Source organism: Choloepus didactylus, chromosome 2 (genome assembly GCF_015220235.1).
Source record: "Choloepus didactylus isolate mChoDid1 chromosome 2, mChoDid1.pri, whole genome shotgun sequence".
Taxonomy (NCBI): Eukaryota; Metazoa; Chordata; class Mammalia; order Pilosa; family Megalonychidae; genus Choloepus; species Choloepus didactylus.
In genome coordinates this window covers 171881097-171907038 of record NC_051308.1, presented here as the reverse complement: position 1 = coordinate 171907038, position 25942 = coordinate 171881097, and the positions used below count along the sequence as shown (strand labels likewise).

The 25942-nt window shown below is 35.3% G+C and overlaps 1 pseudogene; it reads left to right on the top strand.

Annotated features, from left to right (window-relative positions):
* The window catches only part of LOC119513839, a 38237-nt pseudogene extending 12848 nt beyond the window's left edge, over positions 1 to 25389 (top strand).
* The last annotated feature ends 553 nt before the right edge of the window (positions 25390 to 25942 follow it).

Genomic DNA, 25942 nt, shown 5'->3' with positions numbered 1-25942 from the left:
AAAATTACTTGCTTTCAAATTCCATTAAAAAAAATAGAAGCCACCAAATGATAGCTTCCACCATCCCTAACAACTTTATATAGCAACTCTTCTGCAATTCTGCCTTTATACTATGCCTTCATTTTGGTTGTTTCGGAAACACTCTCCATACTCATGTCAAAGGCCAATACTTTCAATTATCTAGTAGATATCATCCTTTCTTACTTCTTCAAGGACATCACTCTAGCATCTTCCCTGCTCCTCTAAGCTCCAATATCATCAATATTTCCCTCTGTTGAAAGTCATTTTCATCAGCATATACAAATACTATATTCGTCCCATGTAAAAAAAGAAAAATTAACCTATATTTCCACCAGTTACTGTACCCTTTCTTTTCTTTCCTTTGTAATCAAGCTCCTTAGAAAAGTTGTCTGTCCTATTTTAGTTTCCTAGGCTGCTTAAGCAAACACCATGAAATGGATCATGTTAAACAATGGAGATTGATTCACTCACAGTTTGAGGCTGGGAAAAAGTCCAAATAAAAGTATCATCAAGGTGAAGCTTTCTTCCAGAAGACTGGGGTGCTCTGGGGATTACTGCTGGCAAACTTTGGTCCTTAGTTTGTTACATGGCAAGGCACATAACAACCTCCCCTGACCTCTCCATTCTCCACCCTGTTCTGTTGAATTCCAGCTTCTTGCTTCTCTCTCTCTCTCTCTCTCTCTCTCTCTCTCTGTTTCATTCTGCTTATAATGGACTCCAGAAATAGGATGAAGACCCATCCTGATTGGTCTGGGCCACACTTTAACTGAAGTAACTCCATCAAAAGGTTCTATTTTACATTGAGTAAACACCCACAGAATGGATTAAATTAAGAATATGTTCTTTCTGGGGTACAGACAGCTTCAAACCACCACACATTCTTTCTCCAGCTCCTTTCCAGTCATGGTTTGTCTTTACTGCTCCATTCACTATTCTGCTCTTAATAAGTCTCCAGTAATCTCAGTGATGCTCTATACAAAGGTCAATTTTCAATCCTCAATATTTCACGTCCCATCAACTTTTGACATAGGTCATTCCCTTCCTCCTGGAAACACTTTCTACACTTGGCTTCTAGGACCCCACATTCTCCTGTTTTCTCCTATTCTTCAGCCACTCCTTCTTAGGTTCCTTTCCTGGAATCTACCCATTAAACTATCCTTTTGAATTTTCTGTCCCTGCATGTCCTTTGGTAATCTCGGATAGTCTCCTGGCTTAAATACCAACTCGATGCTAATGCTTCCCATACTTACATTTCTAGAACTGATCTCCTTTTTTGAACTCCAGACTCACAAATCCAACCTCCTATTGAGTTTTCAATAGGCATTTTAATCTTAACAAGACAATAACTGATCTCCTGGTCTTCTGCTTTCCCTCTTTCAAAATTGCATTTCATGTAGCCTTTCCCATTGCAGTTAACATCAATCTCCATTCAAATTGCTTAGACAAAAACAAAGCGTTGTACTTAATTTCTTTATTTTCTCATTTCCCATAGGCAGTTCTTTAGCCAATCATATTGGCTGTTTTTTCAAAATACATCAGGAATCTGTCCACTTCTGTCTTTCTGTACTATGACTCTCCTTGTCTATATTGCCATCATCTATGTAATTCATTATTTCCACAACCTTCTAATAGATCCCTCTGGTTACGCATTTGTTCACCCTGGAATATAATCTTTTTTTTTTAATTTTTATTGAGATTGTTCACATACCATACAATTATCCAAAGATTCAAAGTGTACAATCAGTTGCCCCTGGCATCCTCATACAGCTGTGCATCCATCACCACACTTAATTTTTGTTCATTTTTTAGAACCTTTTCATTACTCCAGACAAGAAATAAAAAGACAAAAAAAGAGGAAAAAAAAAAAAAAGAAAGAAAAGAAAAGGAAACTTGAATCCTCCCATATCCCTAACCAACCCCCTTCAATTGTTGACTCATAGTATTGGTATAGTACATTTGTTACTGTTTATGAAAGAACATTGAAATACTACTAACTGGAATATATAGTTTGCAACAGGTATATATTTCTTACCTATGTGCCTCTCTATTATTAACTTCTAATTGTATTGTCATACATTTGTTCTGGTTCATGGAAGAGATTTCTAATATTTTTACAGTTAATCATGGACATTGCCCACCATAGGATTCAGTTTTATACATTCCCATCTTTTGACCTCCAACTTTCCTTCTGGTGACATATATGACTCTGAGCTTCCCCTTTCCACCTCATTCATGCACCATTCAGCACTGTTAGTTATTCTTACATCTTGCTACCAATGCCTCAGTTCATTTCCAAACATTTAAGTTAATCCTAGTTGAACATTCTGCTCATACTAAGCAACCACTCCCCATTCTTTAGCCTCGTCCTATATCTTGGTACCTTATATTTCATGTCTATGAGTTACATATTATAATTAGTTCCTATCAGTGAGACCCTGCAATATTTGTACTTATGTGTCTGGCTTATTTCACTCAGTATATTGCCCTTGAGGTTTCTTCATCAACCCATGTTTTTTTTTTTTAGATGGTTTTGTTCACATGTCATACATTCCATCCTAAGTAAACAATCAATGGTTCTCTGTATGGTCACATATTTGTGTGTTAACCACCTTCACCACTATCTATATAAGGGCATCTACTTTTCTTCCACAAGGCAGGAGGGAGAGTCAAAAAAGGTAGAGAGGAAAAAGAAAAAGAAAAAAGAAAGAGGAAAAAAAATGACAGCTAGGAAGCAGCAAAAGGAAAGATAACCTTAAATCAAAGTAAAGAGTCAGACAACACCACCAATGTCTAGTGTCTAACATGCCTCCCCATCCCCCCCTTTTATCTGCATTTACCTTGGTATATTGCCTTTGTTACATTAAAGGAAGCATAATACAATGGTTCTGTTAGTTACAGTCTCTGGTTTACATTGATTGCATCCCTCCCCCAATGCCTCCACATTTTTAACACCTTTCAAGGTTGACATTTGCTTGTTCTCCCTCGTAAAAGAACATATTTGTACATTTTATCACAATTGTTGAACACTCTAAATTTCACTGAGTTACACAGTCACATTCTTTATCTTTCCTCCTTTCTTCTGATGTCTCAGATGCTCCCAACCTTCCTCTCTCAACCGTATTCATAGTTATCTTTGTTCAGTGTACTTACATTGCTGTGCTACCATCTCCCCAAATTGTGTTCCAAACCATGCACTCCTGTCTTCTCCTATCACTCTGTAGTGTTCCCTTCAGTATTTCCTGTAGGGCAGGTGTCTTGTTCACAAAGTCTCTCATTGTCTGTTTGTTGGGAAATATTTTGAGCTCTCCCTCATATTTTAAGGACAGCTTTGCTGGATATAGGATTCTTGGTTGGTGGTTTTTCTCTTTCAGTATCTTAAATATATCACACCACTTCCTTCTTGCCTCTATGGTTTCTGCTGAGAGATCCGCACATAGTCTTATTAAGCTTCCTTTGTATGTGATGGATTGCTTTTCTCTTGCTGCTTTCAGGATTCTCTCTTTGTCTTTGACGTTAGATAATCTAACTATTAAGTGTCTTGGCGTAGGCCTATTCAGATCTATTCTGTTTGGAGTATGCTGTGCTTCTTGGATCTGTAATTTTATGTCTTTCATAAGAGATGGGAAATTTTCATTGATTATTTCCTCTATTATTGCTTCTGCCCCTTTTCTCTTCTCTTCTCCTTCTGGGACACCAATGATATGTGCATTCTTGTACTTTGTTTTGTTCTTAAGTTCCCAGAGACATTGCTCATATTTTTTCATTCTTTTCTCCATCTGCTCCTTTGCCTGTAGGCTTTCAGCTGTTTTGTTCTCCAGTTCCTGAGTGTTTTCTTCTACCTCTTGAGATCTGCTGTTGTATGTTTCCATTGTGTCTTTCATCTCTTGTGTTGTGCCTTTCATTTCCATAGATTCTACTAGTTGTTTTTTTGAACTTTTCAATTCCTGCCTTATGTATGCCCAGTGTTTTCTTTATAGCCTTTATCTCATTTGCCAAATCTTCTCTAAACTTTTTGAATTGATTTAGCGTTAGTTGTTTAAATTCCTGTGTCTCAGTTGAAGTGTACATTTGTTCCTTTGACTGGGCTATAACTTCATTTTTCTTAGTGTAGGTTGTAGTTTTCTGTTGTCTAGGCATCTGACCTCCTAGGCCACCCCAATCAGATTTTCCCAGACGAGAACAGGCTCAGGTCCCAGAAGGAGGAAATATTCAGTATCCGGTTTTCCTGATGGTTTTTCTTAGAGGATTGACACACCCTGTGCTTTTCTGCTTGGCAGGTGCACCTGTCAGCCTGTCACCAGCTGGTGTAAGGGGATGTGGCCCGTGCCTCTCCTCCCCCAGGCTTTGGGGTCTGGTTCTGGTAAGGCAGGAAGTAGAGCTGCGCCTCTCCCTTTCCTCTTGGGAAGCTATGCCTCCTCCAGAGGAGTCATTTGCATATTAATATGTTCTTTGTTTCTCTGACTCTGCTGGTCAAAGTGCTGTGACTTAAAAATGGCTGAGGCTTTCTTTACTGCAAAGCGCTGCGGGCTGCAAATGGCTGAGGCTTTCTCCATAGAGAGAGAAAGGGACAGAAAGCTTCCAGATTTACCCATCAGCCAGAGATAGCACCCGATCCTCTGGGCTCTCCATCCTGGGACAGATATGTACCCTGACTCTCCCAAGGTCAGTTGTAGGCTTGTTGAGGATTCACTGTCTGTACTGAGCAGTTAACATTAAAACCCCAGTTGGAGCTGGGCTGAGAGAGTGCTGCTCTCTAGCATCATGAGGCTTCTGTTAGGCAGGTGCTCTTGGCTCTTGGCTCTCAGCACGGGTCCGCAGTTTTTACTTGCAGATTTTATGCTGCGATCTCAGGCATTCCTCCCAATTCAGGATGATGGATGATGAGTAGACAGTCACGTTTGTCTCCCTGCAGTTATTCCAGGTTATTTATTAGTTTTTTGGTCATTTATGAATTGTTCCAGGGGGGACTGACAGTCTTCCACTCCTCTCTATGTCACCATCCTAGCTGGAATCTAATCTGAAGAGAACAGCCTCTGTTACTTTTAAAATGTTAGTCATATCATCCTATGTCTCTGCTGCAAAGGCTTCCCAGATGAAAGCCAAAGTCCTTACATAGTCTTTAAAAAGCCCTCCAATTTCTAGCCCCCTATTATCTCTTGCTTTTCTCCTCCTTGCTCACTTAGAATTAGCATCACTGGTAATCTTGCTTTCTCTAAATCACACCAGGTCCACAGTTGCCTCAGATATTTTAAATATGATGGTTTCTTCGTCCAGGATACATGTTCATGGGTCTGCTTCACTTTTTCTAACTTTTTGCTTAAGCAGCATTTTTACGGTAAACCTGCCTTGTTTAAAATTACACCATCTTTTGGTATCTTATACCCCTTCTTTTCTTTATTTTTCTTCCTAGCATTTATCACTTTCTGATCCACTCTACTACTACTACTCTATGCAATTTGAACTTAGGTAGGAGGTAAGTTTCATGACAATAGGGTATTTTGTCTATTGTGTTAAATTTTGTGTCACCAGTCACTGTAATAGTGCCAGAAAAATAGTGAGTGCTAGATGTACTGCACGCATACACATGCACATATGAATGCATGAGTAAAAAAAAAAACATGATAGAACACATAGAGATTAAGATTCCCAGGATAAAATAAGTGTGTAAAATATTATTTACTTAACTATCCATACTGATTACTTCAAACATTCATTCATTTATTATTCATACACTTATGAATATTATAATGCCAGATTAGGTATTAGTTATACAATGATGAATAAAACTTCCCTTAAAGAAATCACAATATAACTTGATGTTTCTCAAACTGGGTAACACAAAATATTAGGTTCATTTGATCTGTTGTGAAAAAAAGGTAAAATTTAGCTTTTTATTCATAAAGTAAAGCATTTCATCTTTGCTACATTCTAGAGGTCAAAACCTGGGTATATACATGTGAATATGGACAAAGAGAAAACATTGATCTGATATGGGAGAACCTTAGGACTAAATACTATCACAGAGGAACAGGAAGATCTTATATGGTGTCATATGAGGAGAAGCAACTTTCCTAGTTTCATGTAAGGCTCCTTCAGAGAACGTGATAACTATTTCAAGTCCTGAAGAATCAATAGAAATGATCTATGTGAAAAAAAAATTGAAGAGTTCTTGGCCGAAGGAATGGCATGTGAGAAAGCCTAGAGACGCAAAGACCTGGTTATGTTTCAAAAACTGCATCAAGTCCAATATATTTGGAGCAGAAAGTATGATAATTAGAAACTAAAGAGTGTGAAAGAGTCAAGGTCCTGCAGAATCTCAGGATATGCCATGATATATATTTTGGAATTAATAGCAATGGCAACAGAAAGTCATTAACTTGTTTAAAGTAGTGGGATGGTGTAATTAAATGTATATATATTTCGAAAGCTTGTTTTTGCTGCATTGTAGAGAATGCATTATTGAACGATATTTTAGTTTCCTAGGTTGCTCAAGGCAACTACCATGAAATGGGTTAGGTTTAAACAAGGAAATTTATTTATTCATGGTTTTGAGGCTGAGAAAAATGTCCAAATCAAGGCATCATCGTGGTGATGCTTTCTTCCCCAAAACCAATGGCCGGTCATCCTGCCTCTGTCACATGGCAAGGCACATAGCAGGAAAGGATAGGTGACTAAGACAGGTTAACCCTGCCCTCAGCCTGTGGGTCCCACCTTCCCTGTTGCAGTCCTTCTCTCACCCCCCTCAGCACTCCTTCCATGTCCCCCCAGTTAAATGGATGACCAAAGACCTTTCTTATGGCAGAAGCAAAAACAAAAACAAAACAAAACAAAACAAAACAAAAAGTTCTCTCCCTTCTTTTCTGCTGAGTTTTGGTGATTCCAGCTTCTCCCTTCCATGGCTCTCTCTCTCTTTGTCTGAATTAAATTCTCTTATAAAGTACTCCAATGGAAGGATAGTAGTAGGATTAATACCCATCCTAAATGAGGTGGATCACATCTTAACTGAAGTAGCCTCATCAAAAGGTCCTACTTATAATGGGTCCACATCTACAGGAATGGATTGAATTTAAGTATATGTTTTTCTGGGGTACATACAGCTTCAAATGACCACAGATGGTATTACTGGATACAAAGGAACCAGTTAAGGAGCTGTTATAGCAGTACAAACAAGTTTGGAATAGGGACAGCAAAGAAAATGAGAAGTGAATGGATGACAGAAATATTTAGATAGAATTCCCTGAAACTGATGATTGAACTTGGTAGATACAGAAGGAGAATTATGGGTGGCCATCATTTCTGGTTTAAGCAACAGTGCTGTTTGGTTCTACTAAATAACATTGACAATAATGTGTGAAGAGCAAGTTTGAGGGAAAAGGGGAAATGATAAATTCATATCGGAATGTACTGAGTTTGAAGAACCTTCATGATAGTTGTTCAGAAGGCAATTAAAATTGAATCAGAAGAAAAAATAAAGTTTAGAATAATCTAGTTACTATCTCTGCGAGGATAACTCCTCAGCCAAAATTTCCTACCCCCCCCCACATATATGTATTCAATTACTAAAAGACAATGCCACTTGAGTAATCTGACATTTCCTTAAATCTCAACCTGAACTTACAACTTTCCCTCTAAAAACAATCCTCTTTCAAATATAACAGTCCATTTTTATAAGTGAAAACTACATGCTCCTTCCTTTTTGGTTTATATAGTTTTGTATCTTGTTCTTTTTATTGGTTAGGTTAAAAATGTCAGCAAATTATTTTCTTTTTTAAAAATATCTCACAGATTTACCCTTTTCTCTACTTTCCCACACTACCTACCTAGTCAGGATCTAAGAGAACAATGACAGCTAACTTTACTTGAATAACTAGTGAGAAATATGTACTAGGTTAAGTTCAGATAGACAGATGATAGACGGTTGGATACATTCATAAATAGAATGACAGATAAATAGACAGATAATTTGATATATGCTTTAGAGCAACACTATATTATTATTATTAATATACATATTATTTTACCAATAAGGAAAAAATTCTAGAAGTAACTTTTTCTTGTTTGTAAATCCAGGAAGAGTAGAAAGATTGTCTCAAACTTAGGCTGCTGTACTTCATTGCTATATTACATTGCTTTTATTACATTGTTTCTTTTCTTCTCAGCTCTTGACTATAACTACTTTCTAACTCATCTCATTATCTTCCATTCTCAATATTCTCTCATTCTTCTTGACTAGTATTGCCATATTTTGATACCCTCATCTCAGTAAAAAACAAAACAAAACCCTTTAACATCCATTTTTTATTTGATCAAATCACATACTATGTGTATGATTTTCTAGGATTTCCATTCCTTAATTCCACCTCATTTATCCTGTTTCATGTCCTACTTTCTCCTAAAATATATTTTTATTTTACTTACATCGTGCATGCACGCACATATGTGCCCACCCATTTTATTTCTTCTTATTCTTTTACCACTTTCCCATTTAAAAATCAGTGATGATGAAAACTAATGGAACTTTTTAAAAATCCAATTGTTGTCATGTAGATAAGAAGAGGCTACTGAATTAGTTGTACTAAAGTACTAAACATCCAAGTTACAAGACTACCTTTTAAAAAATATTTAATTGCTCCAATTGAAAGAATAGACATAAACTTCCAGGATTATAGAGAGGCAGGTCAGAGAGCCACAGATTTTATTTCTGAAGGTTGGACAAGTAACAATGAAAAGGTGAAAAATTAAGAAAAGCAGAATATAACACAATTAGTAAATATTTTTAATCGGCATTATCTAAGATACTCCTATAGTAATGCTTGTTTTCCTCCATCTACCAAATATCCCAATCAAAATATGCTGACAAATAACAATTAAGAGATTGGTCCTATGTTAGTTTCTTACATAAATTAATAATTTATGTTTTGGACAATATCGTATGCTCATTATCTCATTTAGTACTTGAATTACTGCTTGTTGTTATTAATAGCATAATTTATATTTTTGAAACTTATCTATGAGAGGAGTTAATTAACTTGCTAACCCAGCTGGTTTTGAATTAGACTATTTTGCAGGGAGTATTCCCTGATTTCCTAAGCCTGGGTTGGGGACATTTCCCAAATGTCCCCATATTACCCCATATCTAACATGATTATTTCCCTTGTCACCCTGTATTTAATTGCTTACTTATTTAATGAACTCTAAATTCCTCAAGGGCAGGGATGGTGTCGTTTCTTATATCACAATTAAAATTAAATTTCCAGATTTTATTGAAAATATTACTACTTCTACCACCTTGGTTCCTCTTCCCCTTCCCCCAATTCTATCTCCATTAATAACAACCTTCATTTCTTTAAAACTCACTATTTCCCTGGCACCATGCCAGGCTCTGTTTTGTTTTAACTCTTTTACTCTTCACATGTCCTATGAAATAGGTAGTACAATTCTCATTTATAATGCATCTACAGGCCTATCCTTTATTTAGAGCTATTGCCTAATGCAGTCCCTAATGTATTACCAGAGTGTCCAGTTAAAGCCTGCTGAACTAATTACTGTAGATATGCTTTTTCTTCTGTTGGAGTTCTCTTAAAACACCGTAAGGGTCACGTACCCAGGCACTGTTTCTAGGGACAGCGGCATCCAGGGTGAATTCAAAGCTTTACTTCAGAGGAAAATAAAAATAGTACCTAAGGTTCCTGTTCTGGAGGAAGTTAAAAAAACTCACACTTTTCCATTTTCTTTTGGAAACAGATTTACCTCTTCTCCCCCTCTGTTCTCCTTCCCTTTTACTGAAAACAAACAAACAAACAAACAAAAACAAACAAAAAAAGCCTATATATATGTATGGTATGCTAGAGTATGAAAAATATATTCTGTAAAAGAAAATAATATTTTATTTCTTTGAATTGTAAATGATTCATAAAATGGGTAAAACAGATATGTGTTAAATCTTGCCTCAAAGTGACTGAAAATTGATGAAAATATAGATTGATAATCATAATTATAGCAAGAAGTATCAATACAAAATTGAAATTGATTTCCAAAATTTGAAAACTACAGGTTTTTTCATTCTTTTATACTTCTTGCATACTGTAGAATTTGTGTCTTCTCATTTTAAAATGCTACATAAAAATTTGAGCTTTGAATGAAAGCTTTAGGCTGTATCTCTTAAGTACTTGGAAAATGTATGGAATATTAATATAATATTAGAAGGAACAGAAAATTTAAAATTCACAATATCCTGTCTTGTTTATTCTCTTCTCTCCAGAAAACAGTAAGCCAAAAAATATTAAATTTGTATATTTAGAGATGGTACTATATATAGGCACATAAATGCATCTCACTGTTTATAAATAGTATTACCTCTGGAATGGGTATGCATGCATTTTTATTTGAGGGAGAAAGAACAAAAGCTCTTTCATGTAGCAAAATTCTTTCTCTGAATTCTTCAGTATAGTCTCAGAAATTCTTGCTTAATCGTCTGTTGACTGGCATTTGGATTCTTACACTTAGAATTCTATGGACTTCAGCACTTTACATGATTTTGCAACACTCTGTTGACCCAGAAATGTTTACTTATGTGACTTCTTATGAAGCGTTCAAATTACACTGAGTAGGGTCTGGAAATATATTACTTTGGAGTAAAGTGCTCTGTAGTTGAATACAGGACTTGAAGTAAATCATAATTTTGAATAAAAGGAAAAGAGGTGAACTAGATCTTGCAAGATTGCTTTAGTTTATAATTAAATCATGGGCTCATTTAGCCCCACCTTACTATTTTGCAGATGTGTTTTTTTTAAAAGCCCTGAGGAGAAGCGATTTTATTAAGACAGCTAGTTTGAGTCTGGTCTAAGAATCTGTGTGACCTGATTCCTAGTCTGGGCATGTGTCCTTGTCAAGAAGCAACACTGGTTAATTAGCTATATAGACGCTTCATCAAGCTGAATTGGGTTCACATTCTGGCTTTCCCACTTCTTACACCCTTGGCAATCAGATGGTTAACTTCTAAGCCTCCATTTCTTCATCTGTAAAATGTGTGCTAAAACTGCACTGTCCTATCATAAGATGCAAATGAGAAATTGCATATAAATATTTGGCATAATGTCTGACACACGGTTAACACTCAGGGAATATGTTATTTTATTGATCCTTTTAGATTCTACTCAATAAATATTTTGCCTTTCTTTATTCTAGTTGTCAGTGTCTTTACTCAGAAATATAAAGCACAAAATTGTCTTCATTTATAAAGCTGCATGGTTATTTGTTTAATTATAAAACATTAAAAAACATTATTCTGTGTTTATATATAATCACTTATGGATTGAAGCAACAATTTGCTTTGCCTGTAGGCCACGTCTAATGTACTTTTTTTTTTTTTGCCTTTATACCTTGCCATGAAATTTCTCAAAATTCTCCATTCTAGAGATGCATAAGAAGTGGTCTTGGGTGCTGAACTGTAAATATTAGGGAGATAAGTGTAGTTTTGAACACTGAGAGTGATCTAGTTAAAAATGGGAAATTAAACAGTAGAAAAATTAATAACTATCAGGCATGCCTTCCTGCACTCTTAGGTTATTAGAAGGAAGAAAATCTGTGATGAACTTTTTTGCAGTTTCTGACCCTGATGTTGATATTGAACCGACAATTACAAGAGGCAGCTTGAGAGGATGGAGTGATACACTGGCATTGAAACTAGGGCATCTGTTCTGCTTCTAGTACCCATAGTGTTTAAGCAAACTTTAAGGGTCTAACAGCTTGATTTGCATTTATGGCCCAGTACCCTCCAATTATACTATGTGTCATGACATTGATGCAAATGCTATCTTCAGCCATTTGAGGAAAAAGAAGTTTAAAAAATATATTATTGTAGCAGTGCATTAACCTGCTCTCAGCTGCTCAGCAAGAGACAATGTAAGTATACTTCTGTTAAGGATGACACAAACCTTTGCCTTTGAGCTAAAAGAGCCATTATGTTAAGCGCAGTGCTTATAAAAAGGTATTTATTGTTGGCCTGAAGACTATTACTGTGTCATTATATCTGGTTAATGAATTTTGTTATTATAATAATGACTTGGGAGTGTGGAATTCTTTCCCTTGGGTTCTGAAATTTAGACGACAACGTATCAAACTTTGAGTTCCTGCCGTGTATCCCACTTCCTCTAGGTTTATACTGATTCATAATGTAATGTGTCCATTTGGTAGATCTGGGAATGAAATCTGGGTAGACCTGGGAAGAAGGGACTTGTTCAAAGGTCATAACCAGAAGGAAGATACCATTTTTGTTCCCCAGTGAACGCCAGCTTGCTTCAAGTGTGTTTTTCCCTCAACTGCTATGCTTACCATTATGTTTAATAATATCTCTTTAAAGCATAAACTCCTGAAAATCAAAGAAACATTTCAAACAACATCTGTGCCCTAATAGTAGACTGATTAATTTCTGATTCTCTTTAACATAACTAACTAGGATAACTTGGCTCCATCTCAGCTGAAAATGCATTACTTCTAACACTAAGTTGGCATTTATCTAATGACTGTAATGAAGGCAAATGTTACATGTTAATATTTCTGTAAATCTGGAAGGAGCTTAAGAAAATCAAAGGCACTTTTTATTGCACTTGGAAGAAACAAAATGGTTCTGAAGGCTTCCACAAAGCTTTAAGATGATTCATAACCTGGCGCCTCTAGTTAACTATTGCGGTGGCTTGTGTACAAATAACTGTCTTTTTAATAGAACAAAGGCAGAAGGGAGTTGTCATATTGTAAGAGGCCATTGTTCCATCTGGTCTGATTTCCTAACTGTAGCCAACTCATTTTCTTTTACATGAAACCCATATTGCAATCATATGACTTCTGAAGGGCTTAGAGTCCCTATGATACAATTTTCACACACAGGTGGTGGTAGGAATTGGACACTCACCAATGGAAAAATAATTTTGTGCCATAGAAAGAAAACTGTTTAGTCATCCTGGGATGTGGATGGGATGTGAAAGAGGTAGGATGCTATAGGTTGGGCACAAAATCAGGGTCCTTCTTGTATAATTACTTTCTGCAATATTTTATATTATTAATATAATTTAGAGTCTTCAGGAGATGGAAAATCATATTCAAGGACTTTTTTTCAAAAAAGTCACATTCAGTACCATGACAGCTTTCAAATAGTTATAGACAGACCTATTATGAATCTTTGCATTGATGTTAATGGAACATCCACTCATGTATGTAGGAAGGTGGGCTGAAGTAGTTTCCAGTGCAATATTTATTACTGATGTATTGATGTGGTATTTAAATTGAAGAATCCTCCCAAAGGAAAAAAAAAAAAAGATAAACTAATTCAAATTTTATAACTTTGGTTGGGAACTATTAGTGGGCTAAATTTGATTTCATATAATGAAGATTTTTCTAAAATTCTTTTTATCCAATGTTGTGGGTAACTAATGCTTTTCTAAATCATTTTTGGAGGCCTATACAAGGTCCATATAATTCAAATACATTTTAAGAGAGATCACAATTATGAATGGGAGATTCTGTTTGTCCATAATTCATTGGCCTTTAGTTACATCTATAAATGAGTGAACTATTCTAAATACATTTTAAGTGACCTAATACACAAAGAGCCTTTACTACCTCTTCTCCCAATCATGGGTGTGAAAGCCCTTGATTACCATACTTTGTTTTCTCTCACTTCATTATATTTCTTGGTCAGGAATTTATCATTTGTGTGTGTATGTGTATATGCGCACCAGTGGCTAAAATAAATTACTCAATGTATCAGATTATAATTTTGATATGAATTAATTGCTTATTGAATTTCTGAGAAGGTCTTCTGTAGTTGAGATTTAATTTGTTAATAGTTTCTGAGTAGTGTTGTCAAATATGCTAGAAAATATTGTCAAGCATCTACTCTTGTCCTATTTAACCAACTGAAAGAAAAAGACTTGATGGCAACATTTTACCTTTATCACTCATAGCCTTTTCCATGTCCACAAGGGTATGGCTCTCCTTTTGTGACCCTGCTCTTTGTGGTGTCATGTTTGTTCACATTTCACATTTTTTGTCTTTTTTACTTAAGAAAAGCCTGTGGCCCTATTTGAGTAGCTCAGAGTAATACCATCCAGAAGTTTGGCCTCCTGAGGATGCATCCTGATCTTAATATGGTCAGTATACATGTAAGATCAACAAAAGTGGATCTGAATAATAATTCTGAACGGACCTGAATAATAATTCTGTCTCTCCTGCTTCCCAACTGCTTGACCTTGGACAAGTTATTTAATGCCTCCAACCTCAGTTTTCTGATATAAAAATGAGGTAAATATATCTAACTCATAGTACACTTGTGGAATGAGATAATGCATATCTGGGATTTTTTATAGTACTTGGAACACTCTTTCTGCCCAATGCATGAACATGTTTCCTTCCAGACACATTCATTTTATCTATTTTCCCAAATTGGAAGGAAGTAGGAAAAAAAATGACATGGTTATTACATTACTTCCTGTCTTAGAAGCTGTTTTTCATGTACTCATGTCAAAATTTTTGTTTTAGATACTTAAGTTGGCACTTTCTTCATAGATAATTTAATGTTTAAAGTCTCAATTTACCTTAACCTATATTTTAGTAAATATGAGCCTCTGAATTTATTGTTCAGTTCTACTATTTTAAAAAGTTTTATTCTTTTAAAAATAAAAACACTGTGTTTCTGTGCTTAACTATTGTTATCTGCCATTAATGTGTCTTACAAAACTTTGAATATTCTGGACTTTCAAAGATAAATTTTGTGCAACATTTATATATACCTTACCTAAAGGAGCTGATGAACTTGAAAACTGATTATCCACCTATCATTTATCTATCAATCTAATTTATCATCTTTCTATCATCTTCCATGCATCCAACTACCTATTTGTATATTTCCCTAAAATATTCCTTAGTACATAAAGCTAGTCCTTTTGACCTTGTTGGATTCTGTATATGTTATTTTCACTGTTGCTAGCTTCTTCATCAACTCAGCTCAAATTTCATCCCTGTGAAATCTTTCTTGTCTACCACAACCCCCAAATGATTTCATATTTCTTTAAATATGCAATGTCTACGTAGTCTTTGGTAATTAATCCTATGCTATCTTAAGCTGTCCATGCATTCTTTGAATTTCTATTGACTTATTGTATGGCTAATTAATTTTTCATATATGTATGTTCAATTCCTGTTATTTAAATGTTAAAGTCCTTAAAATCATGGGCTATGACTTATCCTTCTTCATATTCTTTCACTTGTAGACACACAAGATGTACTTCTTTACTGCAATTTTATTCTAAAACTGAGGGCTACATAAGCAGACATGCCCATTAGTGTTACAACTGAAAGTGCTAGGGCATATAAATAATCATTAGAAACAGGAATTAATAACTCCTAGAAACATTGATTATCCCTTTTCCAATTGGCCTTGAGTGCTAGATTCTACATTTTTGTTAGTAAAGGAGAAACAAAGTAAATATTTGGCCTTAGCATGTCTCAACAAAGCATGATTTAACATTACTAGAAAACTTTACCAATAGTAGAAAATGTTCATGAGACAGTTTAAATCTCTATTTAAGTACTAATAACTAATCTTCAGATATGCTTTGGAACAAAAAAAATCTCTTAGCCTGAATTTGGCTTAGTAAAGAGTACCTCATTTCTCTCTATCTTCGTATTTTTCTGCAGCTGCTGAAATCTCCAGGGAATATCTCTCCATGGAGACAGAGACAGACGGCCCAAGTCTCTTCTCTGTTCTTGAGTTCCTGTTTTCAAGTAATGATTCAGACAAACCAGAAACCAGTTTCCTTTCCTGCAACTCTGGCAGCTGAAATTAATTCTCCAAAGACTCCTCTTTGGAGGCAAGCAGATGGTACACATGCACGTGTTTTAGTTTTGATTGTACTAGTTCTGAATAATTTAAAGTTCCAAATCTCTATAAAACTTCTGTATTCCCATTTCCCAATACAATTTTTTTCTTTTGCCTCAGAAATTCCTTAGTTATATTTTGACATTTGGCTAAAACTTCATTCATTTTGTACTGGCTTCATTGTCACACACCTCCTGCTGTTCTTTGTTACAATTTTAGATAAGTATGGCTTTAGAAAACTAAGATGCTTTTAGAAACTATTCTGCTGGTGATTTTCCTCGTACCATTTGCAAAGCATTTTGTATACATAAACAGCACATTAGCCAAATGATGTTGTTATCACTGTTCCTGTTGGTCGGCACTTGGCTCTCGCTTTAGAATTACCCCAAATAGGTTTGCAGAGTTTTATAGTTGCGTTATGAGGCACTCAATAATATGTATGAACTTAGGCATGTTTTTCCCTGCCATTTTGTTTGAGGAACAGCCAAACCTATCTCTGTGAAGATTCACTGCTGCTCCAAGTAGAATATGATAAGAATGTAATATGTGAACAGTCTCCAAGTGAATTTGAGCCCTTCCATCCAAATTTGAGGTGTCCCCATCTTTAAATAGAGAAGACAGTCCAAACATGGTCCATAGTCTCTGTGAAATCTAGTGACTGTGAAGTTGACAGAGACTTTGAGGAATGCATATATTTGTATAAATACACACACAAATGGACACACACATCAACAGCTATCCAACTCAGAAAGTCCTGCTGCTGTGAGAACTAAGGCTATGATTCAATTCTGCATGAGTTTCATTTATTTTCATTGCCACGGGCCTCTTTCTTTCTCTGGCTAGGACACAAGATTAACTGTGAGAGGGAGTATGCCTTATTAGCACAGGTCATCATCGCTATAAGAAAAAGAAGAAAAAGAAAAACAAAATCATGTGATCAATTTAGAAAGTAATCCCATCTGTGAAGATGAAGAACAGTGTTAACTACAACATAAAACCAGCCTTTACTAGATGGTATTTTATATTATTTTATGGTCCATTCAATCCTTATAAAAATTATAGAATTTTTGGGGGGATAAAAACTAAAGGACAAATGGGGTGGGATGGGGGGATGATTTGGGTGTACTTTTTTCAATTTTATTTTTTATTCTTGTTCTGGTTCTTTCTGATGTAAGGAAAATGTTCAGAGATAGATTGTGGTGATGAACGCATAACTATGTTATCATACTGTGGACAGTGGATTGTATACCATGGATGATTGTATGGTGTGTGAATGTATTTCAATAAAACTGAATTTAATAAAAAAAAACAAAAACAAAAAAACAAAAAACAAAAAACAAAACAAACAAAAAAAATTTATAGCATTTTTTGAGCATCCACATTAAGAAGGTGGAAACTGAGGCTCAGAGAGAGTAAGTGGCATGTCTACATACTCCCATGGATTGAAACAAGGATAAAAACCCCAGTTACTATGATTCTAAATCCTATGTTCTTTCCAAATAATGTAGAAAAAAATAAAGAGCATAAATTTATAGAACACCCAACCACACTTTGTCCAGGATAATTTTCTGTGTTTTTTTTTTTTTTTTTTTAATATAATTGGATAGGAAATAGCATGTAAATCACATTGATTCTTTGTTATTTGTATATAAAGTCTGGAATACAGAAACTCAGAACAAGTGAAGAGAGCACCTGAAAATCTCATCTATTTGATAGAACACTTCCCTTAGGGAACTTAACAATTGCTATGCAGAATCAACAAATAAATATCTTTCACTGGTGTTTTGTCTCTTTTGATTTTAACCATTCAAGTGACATGACTTCTACCAATTCCCCTGAGGTGTAATTGTATAACCCTGCAGTTTTCACTGACAGGAGGTTTCTCATGTATTTCATCCAAATTGTCCCTTCTCTAACTTCATTCAATTTCTCAGAGTTACACCATATCTGGGTACATCACTAAATAATTTCTCATTTCCAGTGAGAGTTATACTTTTAAACATTTGGCCACTAGACTCTTTCTTCTTTTATTGTTCACTTTCCCAAGAGTTGTATATTTACCTCAAACACTCTTCTTTCTTCAGTCCTTCCTTCTACTGCTTTCCTCAATTTTAAGCTCTTCTCTGAACAGTTTCTAAATTTGTTTACTAAATGGTTTGAGGTGAAGCTAGAGGGAAAAATTGGAAGAACATGGCTCTTCAGTACCTAGCTATACTGTAACATACCACTTAAAAGCTGATCTGCTCTCTCTCTAAGCCAACTTGGCAGGTAAACTCACTGCCCTCCCACCTACATGGGACATGACTCCCAGAAGTGTAAATCTCCTTGGCAATGTGGGACGTGACTTCTGGGGCTGAGCCTGGCCCTGGCATCATGAGATTAAGAAAGCCTTCTTAACCAAAAAAGGGAAGAGAAATGAAACAAAATAAAGTTTCAGTGGCTGAGAGATTTCAAATGGAGTAAAGAGGTCATTCTGGAGGCAATTCTTATGCATTAAAATATATCCTTTTTTAGTTTTTAGTGTATTAGAATAGCTAGAAGAAAATACCTGAAACTGGTGAACTGCAATACAGTAGCCTAGATTCTTGAAGATGATTATATAACTATATAGTTTGCAGTGTGAATGTGTGATGGTGAAAACTTGTGGCTCACACTCTTTTTATCCAGTGTATGGGACAGATGAGGAGAAAAATGGGGACAAAAATTAAATGAATAATGGGGGGGGAGACGAGTAGGGATGTTTTGGGTGTTGTTTTTTACTTTTACTTTTATTTTTATCCTTATTTTTATTTATTTATTTTTTTTTTTTTTGAGGTAATGAAAGTGTTCAAAAATTGATTGTGGTGATGAATGCACAATTATATGATCATACTGTGAACAATTGATTGTACACTGTGGTTGATTGTATGGTATGTGAATATATCTCAATAAAACTGAATTAAAAAAAATAGTGGCCTATGTTTATGCATTCCAATTTAGGACAAAAATTAAAAACAAGAATGTAGATGCCAAACAATTAAAATAAATGAAGAATAGGATTTCCACTTTGGAGGCTGCTTATTTTGAGACATCATAGATAACTGTCCCATGAATCTGATGTAGAAGCAGTATAATAAAAATCAAATCTCAAAATCTCCAGAAAGTTAAGATAAGATATATTCAAAAGAACCCATTCTTACATATTAGAGACCTTGAATATTTCAGTGGCTACATCGTTGGCAGTTACTGCTAAGACGAAAAGACTGGTTTGTGAGTTAGAAATGGTGTAAAGGAATTGTGTTTATAATGGGAAACAAAGGATTGCTGCTTCACTTTGAAATGTTATACATGGAACCTTGAGAATATCATAAAATGATGCTTAGTTCTCCTGTTTTACTTCCCTTTCTTAAACTATAATTCCATCTGAGTTTTCTTTTTTACATATTTTTTCTTATTACTTAAAGTTTTTAAAGTGTGTTCCATGGTCTTCTTTGCTGTGGATCCATTATTTCTATTTTTTAAAATTTCATTTTGATTATCTTAAACCAAAGTGCTTATATCATGACTAATATTGACTTAAATATTTCCTTTTTACAATATAGCTTAAAATGCCATATTTTATGTACAGTTTGAATATCACAAGGCTCAAGAGAACATATCTTGCCAGAAAGCTGTTTTCATATGTAAAGTGAACTAAAATATATATTTTTAAAAAACATAGGTATTTATGATGTACAGATATGGTTTTATGTTCTGGTTAGTTCAAATTATTGTCCATACCTATTGTGAGAGGAGAAATGTAAATAAATTACAGTGATGTACTTAAAAATGGATAAATGCAGTCCACATAGGGTACACTGAAGAACAACAGAGGGGGAGATCAAACCTATGAGCAAGGCAGGGAGGGAAAGAAGGGAAAGGCTTTAATAGGACCCTTCATGTGGTCGTTCATTAGGAAAAGGTTTTGACTAAACATCTGCAAGCCTTTCCCAGGTTGATGGAGCAGCAGTAGAAAGGTCATAAAGCATGAACCAAGAAGGAATGTTCAAAGGACTATCAATAGTTCTCTGTTCCTAGAGTGCAGGATACGACAGAGGCTGGAGAGGGAACAAATTAGAGATGAAGTTGAAGAATTGAGAAGGGCCATATGCATATCCTGGAAAACATTTTGGATTTTAACTTCAGCATTATATCAAATTTGTGCCAGATCCAACCTTTGTCCTTTGTTTGTAAACAGGAGTTTATTAGAATACAGTCACTACCAATATGTGTTTGTTAAAATATTGTCTATGACTGCACGCATGCTACAACTGCAGAGTTAAGTTGCAACAGAGATCACATGGTTTTCCAAAGCTTAAAATATTTGCTCTCTAGATCTTTACAGGAGAAGTTTTCTGACTTCTGCTCTGGACAATGTAAAATTGCTGAAAGATTTGAATGAAGAATTAGCCTGACAGGTTCTCCCTTTTAGAAGGTTGGGTTTGGTAGCAGTAGAAAGATAGATTGGGGGTAGCATTAAGACTTACTACATGCCACTTACTACTGGCATGTAGTAATTGCCCTATAGTTGTTGTTTCTAGTTCCTTCCCTTTCTTTTCCTGTTGAATCTAACTCAAACTTCATTGTACACTTAAACTACCTGATACCTTGGCATCATGTCCACTGAATTACTTAATAAAAATTTCATGTTACAGATTTAAGGGGAAAAAGCAGAGTTTTACAAGAGCCATTTCAAGAAGCAGTTTGTGATATATGGTTTATAAAACCTGAATGATCACAATTACACCTTTGCAAGTTCAGTGTATATATTTTATATAAAATTGGCAGCAGCAATAGATATTTATTGCTCATGCACTGCATACAGAGGACTTTGTTAGGTATAAACTTAATATAATGAGATTGCTCCATGTTGAGGGGTAATGTAACTGATCAAAATATTGTGAAGCTTTACATTATTCTAGCTCAGGATTTCTCAATCACAGCACTATTGACACTGTTGGCCAGGTAATTTTTCATAGTAGGAGGCTGTCTGGTGTGTTGTAAGGTGCTCAGCGGTATCCCTGGCCTCTATTCCTTAGATGTCAGTCACATACAGTCCCCTGCCCTCTGCCCACTGAGCCCCCCAGTCATGGCAATCAAATCCAGGCATTACCAAATGCCAAATGTTCCCTGGGGAGCATTATCACTGCCAAATGAGAACCACCAAATCTAGTTCCATTCTGTTCTATGTTCTCACAGAATATTTCTTTGGTAAAAATAGCAAAAGACAAAAAAGAAAAAAAACAACAACAATTTTTTCAGCCTGGGAGTTTTTTAATCAGAAAGCTGAGATCACAGGCTAATGGTAGAGTGACGACGGATTCAGTTTGTGCCTTGTCTCAGTCTCTTCCTGAAAATTGACTTCATGTTGTGACATTTTCAATTCTTGCAAAAATCTTCGTCACAAAAATGAGGTATCAGAATTTCAATTGTCTCATTTTTTGATTCCCCTGCTAGAGTTTCTTTGACCTTTTCAGTATTCTAAGCAAGATTCTGAAAGAGCTGACCATTCTCTTCTCTTCCTGTTAAAAAAATAGTTACCTGTTGCAGACAGAAATGACTGGCCAACTGAAATAAAGAATTTTGAAAAGGTCAAAATGGTTCAGAGCACCATATATTTCAGTGTTTATAAAGCATTTTGAATGTCTGCTACAACTGTTTTTTAATAAATTCTAAACCAATGGTAAAAAGGAAAAGAAAAGATCAAAAAAACAAACAAACAAAAAAACAAAAAAAGACCCCACTAAACTAAAGCATGCTCTGGATTCATCATATTCTTCCTAAAGTTGGTGTAACTTGATTTTGAAGCCTTTGCCTTGTAGTCATCTTAGAGCACCGAAGTTTATAAAACCCCATGTCAGAATAACAATTTTTGATACTGTTAGGCAACTATTTATAGTCTATCTGAGCCCTGGAATACTTATATCTCTGTGAGTTCACTCAGCTATACAGGATTTTCAGACAAAAAGGTAAAACTCATTCAAATAAGAGCCATTAAATTTTTTGCTTCTTCAGCAACACTGCAAGAATTTCCACTTAACAAAGTGTCAGCATCAGCACTACCATTATCAATGGACATCTGGTATTCATTCTCATATACATAGGCAGCAAATTTAAGGTCCGGTTTAGCATATTCAGTGAAGTAAATGTGTTTAGGAGGGATATTGGAGGAGGTAGATGGGCTTCCACCCTCCTTTTGAATCAGAACTGAATTTGAAATTACTTAGATATTAAAAAGCCAAATGCAGTGCAACACAAGACTTGTGCTAGCATGGGGATTTTTTGAAATACAATATTTGTGACATATGTAAATGACATGAATTCTTGAATGCAACAATCATGTAAAATTGTGTCTATTTTCTTTGTATTTAGTACCTGGAAGTATCGGGGGACCCAGCTGCTGCCTGAATACTCAACTGTACAAAAACTGAATTGAAACAAAGAGGAACAATGTGATATGAAAATGCATTTTCTACTTGTAGCATGTGAAATCTATTTACAGGTCTCATGGGAAATGAGGAAGAGGAGTGGCAAGAAAAAAGCAAAAATTGTCTTGGTTCTAGTTTAGTTATTTGTGGAAAGAAAATGATCTGACTCTTATGTTTGACACTAAAATGTTTAATAATGAAGTTATTTTGACCCATCATTCAATGTATTGCATCTGCTAAGGCTGAAATTTGAGAGATGCTAATATGGTCAGTGCATATTTTCTGTGGGTTCTGTCCAGGGTTTCATCTATAAGAAGAATCCAAGCAAGCAGTCACAAATCCTGGCTTTAGATTGAGGTTCTGTGTGCTTTTAATTCATTTCTTTAGTTATACATTGGGCATCTGAGTAAGATTTCTTCAGTAAAGTTGTGTTAATCATATGTTCCAGTTTGGATATATTATGTACCCCAAGAAAAAGCCATGATCTTTTAATCCAATCTCATGGGATATTTGGATTAGGTTGTTTCCATGGAGATGTGACCCACCCAACTGTGAGTGACCCCTTTGGTTAGGATGTGACTTCTGATTGAATGTTTCCGTGGAGGTGTGGCCCCACCCATACAGCATGGGTCTGAATTAAATCACTGAAGCCATGTAACAGAACTGCAGCTAAAAGAGGACAAAATGTCCCAAGAGCAACATTTTGGAGCACACCATTTTGAAATGCAACCTGGGAGCAAGCGGATGCCAGCCATGCCTTCTGAGCTAACAGATTTTCTGGATGTCAATGGTCATTCTTCAGTGAAGGTAGCCTGTGGGTGATGCCTTTGTTTGGACACTTTTATGGCCTTAGGACTATAACTTTGTAACCAAATAAATCCCCTTTGTAAAAGCCAATCCATTTCTGGTGTTTTACAAAATGTCAGCATTAGCAAACTGGAACACATAGTTACTTTACTTACAATAAAAAAAAAAAAAAATTCATGGAACTGCACTACATGAATAGTGAACTCTAAGTTAAGCCATGGACTCTAGTTAATAGTACAGTTATAAAAATGTGTGTTCATCAATTGTAACAAATGTTCACACCAATGCAAGGTGTTAACAACAGAGTAGATATAGAAATCCTATATTGCGTGCATGACTGTTCTAAAAACCCACAACTTCTCTAATAAAGGGAAAAAAAAGAGAACTGTTGAGAAGATATATTAGGTTAATAAGTTTATTTTATTTTAAATACTTAGAAGTACCTAGGGATACAAGAGTTACAATATGAAAACCCATACACTCATAAACAAAGAATAATGTTAAATATCTACTACCAAGTTCGTGTGCTAAATTGAGAAGGGATGGAAAAATGGATAAGAGATTATCTCTGCCTTCAAGAACTATATGCTGTTAAAGAAAGTTAAGACAAAATGGAAATACTTTGCATGAGCAGTGTGTTTTAATCTTTTTGAAAGAATATTCAGTTTTTTAGTTATTCAGATTCATTCAGTTCAATCAATATTTTATCCTAACTATCGGTCAGATACACTGCTTGGCCTGGAAATACTGAAAAAAAAAAATAGTCCTTGATTTTTAAGTAACTTTGGAATTCCAAAGTGATATATATGTGCTAAGGATACATGAGTGCGCAAAGAATGGACTGGTGCTCCTAAAACTAATTTCAGAAGTGAAAAATTAAAGTTAAAGTGATTAAGGGATACTCAATAAAAAATCAGAGATCCAACACTCAAATTTAAATCTTCTGCCTCTCAATGCAAAACTCTACCCAAGATGCACTTTTGTAAGGTATATTTACAATAATTGGGATTCAAGTCATAAGTCAATGACTCATGAAAGAGATGCAAAGTATTAATAGATGTTGAAAACTGGAACTAGGACAATGTTATTAAAACTAAAATAGCTGAGCAAATACTACCTTTTAGCAAAGTAAGTGAAAATAATAAATATCAGTATTTTTCAACCCATTTTTGAGACTGTATATGTATATATTTATATGTGTGTGTATTTGCAAGTAGGTGCGTATCTATGTGCATACACACACACACATATATACATATATATATATATATATATATATATATATATATATATATGGCATCACTTTAGAAATTCATGATAGTAACGATACATCCAATACCCATCTTTGAGAAAATGTACTTGCATACATGGATTCAAGAACCTCTTGCATACCCCTAAGTTTCTCCAAAGGCTTGAAAGCACTTTGAAATCAATTATACAGAAGATAACTGATTACTACATGGGTCATGACTTAAAAATTATACTAATAATTTCTATTTTTATAATGCCTCATTGCAAACTGAGTTGGTTAGTCAGGGTACTATAGAAAAACAAAACTGGCAGGATATGTATGTGTATGTGTAGTGTATAATTGATATAGATAGGTATAGCTATAGATGTAGATTAAGAGATTTATTGTAGGATTTGGCTCATATCACCATAGAGATTGGCAAGCCTGAAGTCTGTAGGGCAGACCACAGGCTGTAAACTTCAAAAACAGGTGATTCTTACCCTTTGCCATCCTCCCTATCTCTGGGTGTCCACAGCCATAAAGGTCAAGCTTTGTAGTTTCAGTGGGTACAAGATCTATCCTGGGAATGGGAGGTGCTACGCCAGAACCGACGGGAGGGTTTTCCAATTTCTTAATGCAAAATGCGAGTTGGTATTCCTTTCCAAGAGGAAACTTGGCAGATAAACTGGACTGCCCTCTACAGAAGAATGCATAAAAAGGGGCAGTTGGAAGAAATTCAAAAGAAAAGAACTTACTGTGCTGTTAAATTCCAAAGGGATATCACTGGTACTTCTCTTGCTGGTATCATGGCCAAGAGGAATCAGAAATCCGAAGTTAGAAAGCCTCATCAAGAACAAGCTATCAGGGCTCCCAAAGAAGCAAAAAGGGCTAAGCAAGCATCTAAAAAGACAGCAATGGCTGCTGCAAAGCCTCCCACAAACGCAGTACCTAAACAAAAGATTGTGAAGCCTGTGAAGGTTTCTGCTCCCCCAGTTGGTGGAAAATGCTGAGGTGCCAGAACAGATTTTTTAATAAAGATTTGACTAACTCAGAATACAAACAAACAAACAAACAAAACAAAACAAAGCAAAAAAAACCAAAACAGGTGATTCTGAAATCTGGCACATCCATAGTCTGTAAGACAGGCTTTGAGCTGGAAATTCTAATGGAAGTGAAGTTTTATTTCTTAGGAGAAGTTGGCTTATTGAAAAAGATGCAGAATTCTTCTTTCTAGTTTCTGAAATCCTCAGTTCTCACTTTAAAACCTATAATTGATTAGCGGATGACGATAATCTCCTTTGTTGATTGGAGATGCAATCAACTGCCTAATTAGGTAAATTCATCTATGAAATACCCTCACAGTAACAATAAGGCCAGCACTTGCTTCACCAAAGAACTGATATCATAATGTAACAAAGTTGACATATGAAATTAACTATCAACGTTCACTTTATGTCATCTTGGCACACATATACATTTCCTTAAATCATATCTCCAAATGAAAACAATAACATAGTCATAATTGCACCTAGTGTAATACAACTGTCCTGCATACAACCAAAA